The sequence below is a fragment of the Salvelinus sp. IW2-2015 genome, linkage group LG2, assembly GCF_002910315.2.
Source record: "Salvelinus sp. IW2-2015 linkage group LG2, ASM291031v2, whole genome shotgun sequence".
Taxonomy (NCBI): Eukaryota; Metazoa; Chordata; class Actinopteri; order Salmoniformes; family Salmonidae; genus Salvelinus; species Salvelinus sp. IW2-2015.
In genome coordinates this window covers 36,427,492-36,439,692 of record NC_036839.1, presented here as the reverse complement: position 1 = coordinate 36,439,692, position 12,201 = coordinate 36,427,492, and the positions used below count along the sequence as shown (strand labels likewise).

General features: G+C 44.4%; 2 long non-coding RNA genes across 2 annotated transcripts in view; both read left to right on the top strand.

Annotated features, from left to right (window-relative positions):
* LOC111979243 (uncharacterized) overlaps positions 1 to 12,201 on the top strand; it is a 146,932-nt gene that overhangs the window by 120,723 nt on the left and 14,008 nt on the right. The window lies entirely within an intron of this gene.
* Positions 326 to 737, top strand: LOC139028659 (uncharacterized). The gene is made up of 3 exons (XR_011480869.1): positions 326 to 345; positions 397 to 435; positions 679 to 737. It is a non-coding gene; the product is annotated as an uncharacterized lncRNA (long non-coding RNA).

The window sequence follows — 12,201 nt, the reverse complement described above, 5'->3', positions numbered from 1 at the left end:
TCTCCTAGTATGGTGGGTATAGGGGTTTAGTTCGGTCAATAGAAGGTGTTCCAGTAGGGGGCTCTAAGGGCAGGGGTTCTCCTAGTAGGTGGGTATTGGGTTTCTGCCTAGTAGGTGGGCTTATAGGGGGTTCTCCTAGTAGGTGGGTATAGGGGTTCCCTAGTAGGTGGGTATAGGGGGTTCTCCTAGTAGGTGGGTATAGGGGTTCCCTAGTAGAGTGGTATTAGGGGGGTTCTCCTAGTACGGTGGGTTATAGCGGGTTTCCCTAGTAGAGTGGGTATAGGGCGTTCTCCTCAGTACGGATGGGGCTTATAGGGGGTTCTTCCTAGTAGGTGGGTATAGGGGGTTCTCCTGAGTAGGTGGGTATAGGCGTTTCCTCGAGATAGGTGGGTATAGGGTCTCCTAGTAGGTGGGTATAGGGGGTTCTCCTAGTAGGTGGGTATAGGGGGTTCTCCCTAGTAGGTGGGTTGGTTATTAGGGGTTCTCCTAGTAGGTGGGGTATAGGGGGTTCCCTAGTAGGTGGGTATAGGGGTTCTCCTAGTAGGTGGTATAGGGGTATCTCCTAGTAGGTGGGTATAGGTTCTCTAGTAGGGTGGGGGTTGGGCCGGTTCTCTTAGTAAGCAGTGGGTATAGGGGGTTCTCCTTAGATAGGTGGGATATAGGGGGTTCTCCTAGTAGGTGGGTATAGGGAGTTCTCCTAGTAGGTGGGTATAGAGGGGTTCTCCTAGTAGGTGGGCTCTATAGGTGGTCAGGGGATTCTCCTAGTAGTGCTGGCTATAGGTTGAGTTTCTCCTAGTATGGTTAGCCTATAGGGGGTTTCCCTAAGTAGGTGGGTATAGGGAGTTCTTCTAGTAGGTGGGTATAGGGGGGTTCTCCTATGTGGTGGGTTCATAGGGAGTTTCTCCTTATAGTAAGTGAGCGCTATAGGGGGTTCTCCTAGTAGGTGGTATAGGGGGGATTTCCTAGTAGGTGGGTATAGGGAGTTCTCCTAGTAGGTGGGTATAGGGGGTTCTCCTAGTAGTGGCTATAGGGGCTTCTCCTATAGGTGGTATAGGGGTTCTCCTAGTAGAGGTTGGGTATAGGAGGGGGTTCTCCTAGTAGGTGGGTATAGGGGTTCTCCTAGTAGGTGGGTATAGGGGGTTCTCCTAGTAGGTGGGTATAGGGGGTTCTTCCTAGTAGGTGGGTATAAGGGAGTCTGCTTCCTAGTAGGTGGGTATAGGGGGTTTCTCCTAGTGTAGCGTTGGCTATTAGGGGGTTCTCCTAGTAGGTGGATTTATAGGGGGTTCTCCAGTAGGTTGGGTATTAGGGGGTATCTCCTAGTAGGTGCGGCTATAGCAGGATCAGTGTTCTGGGAAAGTATCAATTATATTATAGATGTTTGGTCGTGACGTTTGGTTTTTCCAAGCGTCCGGTGTTATGTCATTATCTCTCTCTCTCTCTCTCGTGTGTGTGTGGTGTGTTGTTGTGCTGCGGGGTGTGATGTGTGTGTGTGTTCTGTGTGTGTGTGTGTGCTGTTGTGATGTGTGGGTGTGTGATGTGTGTGCGTCGTTTCTGCCTAAACACTTGCGGGTTCTGAATCAGGTTTGTTTGTTTAAGAGAGTGGCGATCACATCCAGCTCTGTGAAAAAACCTATTGTTCTCTGCTGGAAAAAGACAGTGGTGTAAAGTACATAAGTAAAACTTTGAAGTACTACTTAAGTAGTTTTTTGGAGTATCTGTACTTTACTGTTTATATTTTTGACAACTTTTACTTCACTTCATTCCTAAAGAAAATAATACTTTTTACTCCATATGTTTTCCCTGACACGTAAAAGTACTCGTTACATTTTGAATGCTTAGCAGGACAGGAAAATGGTCCAATTTACACATTTATCAAGAGAACGTTCCTGCTCATTCCCCTTGCCTCTGATTTGGAGGACTCACAAACACAAATGATTCATTTGTAAGTTATGTCTGTGTTGAAGTGCGACCCTGACTATCCGTAAATGAAAAAAAACAAGAAAATGGTGCCATCTGGTTTGCTTAATATAAGGAATTTAAAATGATTTATACTTTTACTTTTGATACTTAAGCATATTTTTGAAATTACATTTACTTTTCATACTGAAGTATATTTAAAATCAAATACTTTTTGACTTTTACTCAATTAGTATTTTACTGGGTGACTTTCACTTTTACTTGAGTCATTTTCTGTTAAGATATCTATACTTTTACTGATGTATGACAACTGGGTACTTTTCCCACCTCTGGACAAAGAAAGAAAGAGAGAGGGAGTAGAGAGGTAGTGAGTGAGTGGGAGAAAGGGAGGCATGGAGGGGGGAAGTGCAGTAGGCTGTTACTTCCACTGCCATGCCAGCACTGCATGCAAATCACACTGCACAAACAAGTACACAGGAGCAAGGGTCACAGCACTGTTCTTCAGAGAGAGAGAGAGAGAGAGAGACTCTCTACTCACAGTGTTTACACAAGGCCAGAAAAACACACACTGTGTGTGTAAACTTAGTGTGTGTGTTTGTTTGTCAGTGAGTGTGTTTGTTTGTAAGTGCTTGTTTGTTTGCCTGGTCTGTTTTTGTCAGTTTTTCTGTGTTTTATGTTTCTCTTAGAGTGCTGTCTGTATGCTTAGGTGTGTGTTGTATTTTCTGTGTTTTATGTTTCTCTTAGAGTGCTGTCTGTATGCTTAGGTGTGTGTTGTATTTTCTGTCCTTCTGTATGTTTTCAACGTGTGTGGCAGTGTTGGTATGGGTCAGTGTTGGTATGGGTCAGTGTTGGTATGGGTCAGTGTTGGTATGGGTCAGTGTTGGTATGGGTCAGTGTTGGTAGTTCATTTAGTATGGTTCAGTGTTGGTCAATGGGTCAGTGTTGTATCGCGGGTCAGTGTCGTATGTGGTCCATGAATTGTTGTATGGGTCATTGGTATGGGTCGCCAGCGTGTTTGTAACTGAGTCAGTGTTGTATGGGTCAGTGAAAATTATGGGTCAAAACTAGTGTGGTATGGTCAGTTTGCGTATGGTCATGTTTATGGAAGGTCAGTGTTGTTATGGTCAGTGATTGTATGGGCGTCAGTCGTTGTAGGTCAGTGTTATGGTATGGAGTCATTGTTGTATGAGCGCTCAAAGTGTTTGTAGGTTCTCAGGTGTAGTGTCAGTAGTGTATGGTCATGTTGGTATGGTCATTGTTAAGTGGTATGGGCGTCAAACCCCAATGTTCCGTGCGCTTATGCGTCTAGTTTGTGTATGGTAGTGTTCGAAGGTAATGAGTGCAGTGTTGTATGCGTCCGTGTTGATATGGCGTCAAGTGTTGTATGGCTCAGTGTTGGTAGGTCAGTCGTTTGTATGGTGCTAGTGGTGTGTATGGGTCAGTGTTGGTCATGCCCGGCGAGTGTCTGGTAGCCTCAAGTTGTTGGTAATAAGGTCGCGTCGCAAGTGTTGGTAGGTCCCAAGTTTGGCTAGTGCCTTTCAGTCCTTAGAATAGGTCAGTGTTGGTAGGTAATCGAGTGTTTGTCGTCATTTGGTAGACTGTACTCGGTCGCTCTGAAATAGTTCCCGCCTAAACGCTTGCCTGTATTTCTCCTCTGCCACTTCATCTGCTCTCCCAGCCTGACGGAAGCAACACTCACGCAAACAGCAACGGTGCAATCATAATTTCAATGAAGATGGGATAACAAGAGCATAGATGGACAAAAGAAAGAAGCATTTTTAAAGTCTGTTGTGCGGATTTGCTTCGTGTTATGATAATTCTATTGGCAACCAAAAAGTTAACCACAACCACTACCCCTCTCCGTTTCTCTTCTCTCCTTTCAGACTGTGACAAAAATCTGATGACCACCCCCCCCCCCCTATATCCCTGTTCCCCTCTCTTCTCCTCTCTCTCTCCCTCTCCTCCTCTCTCTCTCTCAAATCTCTCTCTCTCTCTCTCTCACCCCTCTCTCTCTCTCTCTCTCCTCTCCTCTCTAACTCCTTCTCTCCTCTCTCATCTCTCTCTCTCTCTCTCTCTCTCTGTCTCTCTCTCTGTTCTCTCTCTCTCTCTCCTCTGTCTCTGGTTCTCTCTCCTGGCCGTGAAAGATGGAAACAGCTGCAGCCCAGTGAACGAGGCGTCTCAGCCGCCGACAGCTGGACCATGTGCTGCAGTAGACAAACTTTAACCTCCACCATCCCCTCCCCTAGGGGTCAACAGGGCCGCCGTCATCACGACAATGTGGACACTTGACCCCCTCTCCCCCAAGTCTCCTATCTTCACTCCCCCCTCGCGGCACCCAGACATTGAGGGGCCGTCGCTGCTGCTATCTAGACAAATAAAAAGAATGTTTCTTCAAAGATTATCTATGTACATTCAAAGTTACTTCTGCAAAATTATATTATTACTAATACTATTATTATCATTATTGTTATTATTATTATTATTATTCCACTGGTTACCGTTTGGCTTTGCCTGACAGGGCCAGTTAACCTCACCTTGAACCAAACCTCAAGATATGCGAAACACACGTTATACATACTTACACATGTTTATTTATTTATATGTGTGCACTTAGTGGTGCATGTGTGTGTGTGGATGTGTACACTGAATTTGTACTGAAGAGAGGTGGCATTTTACGAATATATTCAACAACGTAGTGAGTTAGCAGTTGCTTAAAACCCCTACCTCAGAGCAAACCAGGTTAGTACTTATTTACACACCAGAAATATATATCGAGATATATTTATTTATTTTCAGTGGTGAATGTTTTTATGAACACCAATCCAAAGCCTTACTACTCTCCTGTCCGCAGTTTCTGACGGACGTTTAGTTTGGACCTATAAACACACAGAAAATCAAAGACTTAAATCCATTGCCATGGAGACGGAATGTTTGTCTGAGCAGCCGGAGAGGCAGAAATGTCTGTCTGACCTCTTTCCCTCTGCAATCAAAGATTATTGAGATTATTACAGTTCGTTCACATATAGTTACTATATATTAATATGCCATAGTAATATATTTATCATTGCGTACAAAGCTGACGAGAAGAAGCTGTTCGGCATTATTCAACACTTTAGTTAAAGCCAGGAGAATGGGATCCAGGAGGAGTTTCCTGGAGTAGGACACGCACATCATCATAATCATACACACATCCGCATGTCCCAGTTTGACCTGGGCTGGTGGTCTGTTGTTAATGCCTAGAACACCATCATTGAGACAAAGCCTTCATATACTTTAACAGATTACCTAGTTCACTCACAACGACCCACCTGTGACACGTTATTCTCACCTGATGCCTCAGCACGGCGCCTGTGGTTAGCTGCGATAGGCTATTTGGCACAGAGGTGTGCTGTGATTGGGCTGTTGGGCAGACTCATGACTGGTTTTCAGAGAGGTTTTGACATGCTTGAAGCCATGGCTGCAGCTTTGGGCTGTGAGACAGTAAGTAAGGAGGAGACACAGCAGAGCTAATGCTGCACGGTCTTGCACTTACAAACTGCCTAGATTGTAAACACAAGACACTTGAATGTAGTCTATTCCATGTTCTCCTCATGGGGAACGTAACCACCTTGACAACGAGAAGAAATACCACAACAATAATATCTACTACAACTGCTACAGAATAAGACAAAAGAAACAGGCAAAAACGTAATGAACAAAAAACGGAGTAAGGACGAAGAGTGTCGCTTACTTTGTCAGTTCATTGGTACTCAACGTTCGCCTATATACTGTAGAAATGTACAAATACAGAGAATACAATGGAGCGCACGCTGAACCTTTTGTTTGAGAGAAATTTTAAGTTAAAGATGATAAATTATGTTTGTACTGTTTATGTGTTTGGAGTGAATTCCCAGAAACAATGAAAGCACTAATTATTAAGTTATATACAAGCGGCAATGTTTGGCCTGGATTTTAAAATTATTATTACAGGATGGTCTTGTGAAATGATTGCCTCTACAAGGACATTTTCTAATGCTGTAATTCCGAGAAATACTTTAAGAGAACAAATGATTCATTAATACTTGACATACAAGTTTATTCTTGCTACTTAGGTACATTTCACGAATGGCACATGCAATATTTACATTTTTAAGAAATTTGTTTATAGAGAGGTACCAAATGTATAATAATATGTTAATAATGTTTGTTAAACCTTAAAATCTATTATTTTTTTGCTCTTTGTAATTTTTTTCTGCCAATTGATATAATGGAAAGTGTTCTGTTTGTTTTTGCTAATAGAGCGTATTGGTGATTTGACCAGTGTTTTTTTGCATTTGGATAGCGTTCCTGTTGGGTTTTTATTTAGCGTCTAAACATTAGGATGATATGACGACCTAGCTTAACTTGCTGTGTCTTCCATTGTAAATACTTCATATCTCATGACTTATTGAGATGCTACTAAGAGATGATCATTTAAACCTAGTGTAGTTGCCATGGCTTTGGACTGTATTGATTCTTTATAGACAAATGCAATAAAGAATAACATTGTTTAAGAAAGCTAACGACTCTGTCTCCTCTCTTTCTCCACAAACAAGTGTGGAGTTTTTGGGGGGGGATCTCTTATCTGAATGGAAGAAAGATGGAGCATCATCCGTCTCCACAGACACCAGATGTCTCAATTCATTTTTCAATAAATCAATTAAAAACCTCTCTTAGCTTGTCTTTTGTGTCTTAGCCACGCATATTCATCTGTTCCCTCTCTACTAGTCTCCCTCAATGAGTATTGTACTATGACTTCTTCCCATTGAACAACACCCCAGTGGCAACACTGAGAAGAATTCTTGAAGTATACAGGTGTGTCAAGCTTCTAGCGTCATACCCAAGAAGACTCAAGGCTGTAATCACTGCCAAAGGTGCTTCAACAAAGTACTGAGTAAAGGGTTTGAATACTTATGTAAATGTGATGTATATATATATATTAATACATTTGCAGAAATGTAAAAAAYATATCACATTTACCTAAGTATTCAGACCCTTTACTCAGTACCTTGTTGAAGCACCATAGGCAGTGATTACAGCGTTGAGTCTTCTTGGGTATGACCCTACAAGCTTGGCACACCTGTATTTGGGGAGTTTCTCCCATTCTTCTCTGCAGTTCCTCTCAAGCGCTGTCAGGTTGGATGGGGAGTGTTYCTGCACAGCTATTTTCAGGTCTCTCCAGAGATGTTCATTATGAGGTAATATGTGTAAATTGATGAGGGYAAAAAACAATTTAATCAATTTTAGAATAAGGCTGTAATGTAAGAACATGTGGAAAATGTAAAGGAGAATACTTTCTGAATGCTCTGTATATGTCACGGTGGCAAGGCATATGAATTAAAAGGATTTACAGAGCAAACAACACAATTATCACAACACATAGAGTAGGTTGTAWTAGGGCTATGTTTTACTGGCCTGGCATCCTCAGTGACTTTACCCACGCACCACTACTGATGATTTGTTGCTTGATTGAACCATTTTTATGAAGTAAAAGTGCTGTGAAGAGACATTTGTATGCAATAATCTTGAGATGATTTGACTGTTTTATGCGGAAATAGTGCAGTGACATTTGCAGGCCCTGGCATAATATGCTGGGATTTGTTGATTTTGCCCCCAAAAATTGCAATCCTGGACGGACTGAGGGATTCCAGGTCCCACCTGGTCTCTCCTAACGAGGTCTCATCCATCACTCCTCTCCTCCCTCTCTCTCTCCATCTCTCCCTCTCTGCTCGTTAGGCCTAACTAAGCACACTAATTTATTCTATTAAATAATAAAACATCCAAAGTGTTCTCTATGGACGCACACACACCCTCACACACACACCCTCACACACACACACACACACACACACACACCACACACACACACACACACACACACACAACACACACACGCACCACACACCACCACACACACACACACACACACACACACACACACACACACACACACACCACACACACACACACACACACACACCACTACACCAACACACACACACCCACGCAGCAAGCAGTGCCACACCACGCTACACATCAGCACGCACCCGCACACAGCACACATGCCACACACACACACACACACACACACACCCCATCACAATCTACACATACACACACCCACGCCGGCACACATGCAAGCACGCACCCACACACACACACATGCACACACACTGTCATACTGTCATAATTACAAAATATTTTGTGAAAGGGTAGTACACTTTTCTGTTCATTTTAAGATTTGCAATTACATGCCAAAACTTTCCAAGTGTATACAATCAATTCAAATAAAAAATATCAGAATACTTACTTCCAAACAGTAATTGAAATACCCTAAATAGTATTTTAACCCAGGTCTGGTGTGCATGTGTGTGTTAAAAAGAAAGAGTATATGTGTGTGTTTGAGAGTGTGTACTAATGGTGGTGAGGGAGGGGGGTTGGTTCCTGGGTGTGTGAGGGGAGAAATGTATCCTCTCCTCCTGGGAGGCATCAGCCATGCCACAGACTCTCACCATAACAACACAGGAAACGGGATGCTTCCGGGAGACAATCTGGGTCAGTGATCATACATTAGCAATCCTGTGTGTGTGTGTGTTGGGGAAGGTATGTGTGTTCTGAGTTGTACTGTTCTTGAGTATGTGATATTCCCACTAATAACCAGGCTTGTAGGCCATTTAACCATCTCCTTTCCCTCTCCCTCTACCTTCACCTTTACCTCTCCTCTCTCCTCTCTTCTCTCCCTCTGCCTCTCGCTGTCCCTCTCCCCTCTCTCTTCTCTTCTCCCTTCTGTCCTCCCTCTCCCTCTCCCTCTCCCTCTCCCTCTCTCCCCTGCCCTCTCGCTCTCCCCACTCCCTCTCGCTCTCCCTCTCGCTGTCTCTTTCCCCTCTCCACTGTCCTCTCTTTCCTCTCCCCTCTCTCTTCTCCCTTCTGTTCTCTCTCTCCCTCCCTCTCTCCCCTGCCTTCTCCCTCTCTCTCTCCTCTCCACCCCTATAGTCCATGTGGCCAGTCATGGTCCATTGGCATCGTCCAAGATCCATTACTGCCACTATGACAGAAGCATGAGGAAGAAAAAGGAATTAGAGAAGGAAAGCTTGTGGTTTGACCTGCCTCATCACCATGTACCTCAAACACGAACATACACCACACACACACATAAATACACGCCTCGTTAACACTCACCACCACACACATGCATACAGTATACACCTACAGCTCATTGCTACTCACCACCATGAATACCCACACGCACATACACGCACAAACACACACACACACGCACTCATTGAGTAGGGTCCAGGTGGTGTTGTCCTGTTGCTGAGGGAGGGTGAGTAGGAGGCAAGGGGGCAAGGAGCAGGGCTAGGGGCAGGATGTCTGGGAGTCGTAGTTGTAACTCCAGCAGGACAGGACAGGGTTGTGGAAGTGTGGGACGTCGTGTTGTGGCTCTTGAAATGAGAACAGGGTCAGGAGAAACACAGGAAACATCTCTCTCTCTACTCAGTTTTATTTGGTTCTTTCTACTGTCCATCTCTTTCATCAGTTTCCCCTGTCCTCCATCTTTACCATGTCTCCTATTTTCTCCCTTTCATTGGGGAGATCACTTTGATCTCCGTCTTGCTTCATGACTGTGTTAGGTTGATTAAAACACCCGGCAGACAGTGTTGTAACTAACTAGCCTGTTGTTGAGATCCTCTCTGTAAGTTCTGGTGAAATGATGTGCTTGAGGAAACATGCTCTCTATCTGTTGTGTTTTAGACACGCCAAGACCTGACATACAGCAGATGTAAACACACACATGCACACACGCACGCACGCACACCCCCACACGCACCCACGGTCTTGTACAGCTAACCTTGTGGGGACACACAATTAAGTCCACATACAAAATTCTCTTATTTTCCTTAACCCCTAACCGTACTCACGCACGCACGCACGCACGCCACGCGCGCGCACACACACACACACACACCACCACACACACACACACACACACACACACACACACACACACACACACAACCACAACAACACACAACACACACATACACACACACACACACACACACCACACCACACACACACAACACACATACACACACACACACCTGCCAGGGAGGCAAGTTTCACTCTTTGGGTGGGCTGGGTCGGGAGACAGAGCATGATATCATTGCATCCCTCACACTCCCTCTTCTCTTCCTCGCACTCTCCCTTTTCATTCCATCTTGCTGCTCCTCCTTTCCCTCACTATCTCTCTCCTCTCGTCTTCTTCCCCCTTATTTCTTTCTCTCTCCCTGTCCCCCAACGCTCTCTCTCTCTTCTCTTCTTCTCTCTCCCCCACCAGTTGTTTTCCTGTCCTGTCTTTGTTGTTCTTCTCTCTCTGATCAGAGGTGGGAAGGGGTGTGACTGAGGTGAGCTCAATTCAGTTGTTGGCCAGGTGTGGGCGGGGCCACAGTCAACGTGACCGGCCGTGACTAGCATGAGAACCCTACCTGGAAAAACAGCTGGGAATGTCTTGAGATGAAAAACAGGCTGACCAAAACACACACACACACACACACACACACACACAGATGGGACATCTTGACTCATTTCTCAGGAATCACAGGGCTTGGTGTCTGGGAAACACTTTATAAAGTCATAAATTGGTTGTTGTTATGAAATCAAACCCCACTTACAAGAAACACAGCATCATAGGGAGATCTGTCAGGAATCTATCTTCACGTTTACATATTAGTCATTTAGCAGAAAATCTTATCCAGAGCAACTAGGGTTAAGTGCCTTGCTCAAGGGTACATCAACAGATTTTTTCACCTAGTCGGCTCAGGGATTCAAACCAACAACCTTTCGGTTTTTGGCCCAAAGCGCTTAACCACTCGGCTACCTGCAGCCCTACTTGCTATGCATTCATTACTACACTCTCCCTTTCTCTCTCTGTTTATTTCCTCATATATTTCCCTTCTTGCCCCTCGCTCTTGTGTTCAGACAAGCCTGTGGAATGCCCTTCTGGGACATTTTATATAAGTCCCTCTTCCCTGTTTGTTCACCTTCAGACAGACACAGTTCCGACTCCATTCCAAGGCTCTTCTCAGAACCATTGGACTGTGTGTGTGTGTGTGTGTGTGTGTGTGTGTGTGTGTGTGTGTGTGTGCTCGCGTAACACAGTCTACATAGAACACATATCATGCATACACTACGCCGTATGGATTAAAATCCTGCGCGCCACGCAAGGTCCCCTGCTCAAGCAGCCATGTCAGGCCTTTGAAGTTTGCCAATGACCATGCTGATTGATCAGAGGAGGAATGGGAGAAGGTCATGTGGTCTGATGAGACAAAATAGACTTTTGCTCTAACTCCACTCGCCGTGTTTGGAGGAATAGAAGGATGAGTACAACCCCAAGAACACCATCCCAACCGTGAGAGTGGAGGTGGAACATCATCTCTTTGGGGGATGCTTTTCTGCAAAGGGGACAGGACGACTGCACCGTGATTGAGGGGGAGATGGATGGGGCATGTTCGCGAGATCTTGACCAACAACCTCCTTCCTCAGTAAGAGCATTGAAGATCGGGTCGTGGCTGGGTCTTCCAGCATGACAACGACCCGAACACACAGCAGGGCACTAAGGAGTGTCGTAAGAAGCATCTCAAGGTCCTGGAGTGGCCTACGCCAGTCTCCAGACCTGAACCCAAATAGAAATCTTTGGAGGGAGCCGAAAGTCCGTATTGCCCAGCGACAGCCCCGAAACCTGAAGGATCTGGAGAGGTCTGTATGGAGGAGTGGGCCAAAATCCCTGCTGCAGTGTTGACAAACCTGGTCAAGAACCTACAGGAACGTATGATCTCTGTAATTGCAAACTAGGTTTCTGTACCAAGATATTCAGTTCTGCTTTTCTGATGTATCAAATACTTATGTCATGCAATAAAATGCAAATTAATTACTTAAAATCATACAATGTGATTTTCTGGATTTTTGTTTTAGATTCTTTCTCTCACAGTTGAAGTGTACTATGATAAAATTACAGACCTTACATGCTTTGTAAGTAGGAAAACCTGCAAATTGATCAGTGTATCAAATACTCTTGTTCTCCCCACTGTATATACATAATATAACTTTGTAATGTCTTTCTTATTTTGGAACTTCTGTGAGTGTAATTTTTACTGTTCATTTGATTGTTTATTTCACTTTTGTATATTATTTACTCACTTGCTTTGGCAATGTTAACATATGTTTCCCATGCCAAAAAAGCCCTTTGAATTGAATAGAAAGCGAGCA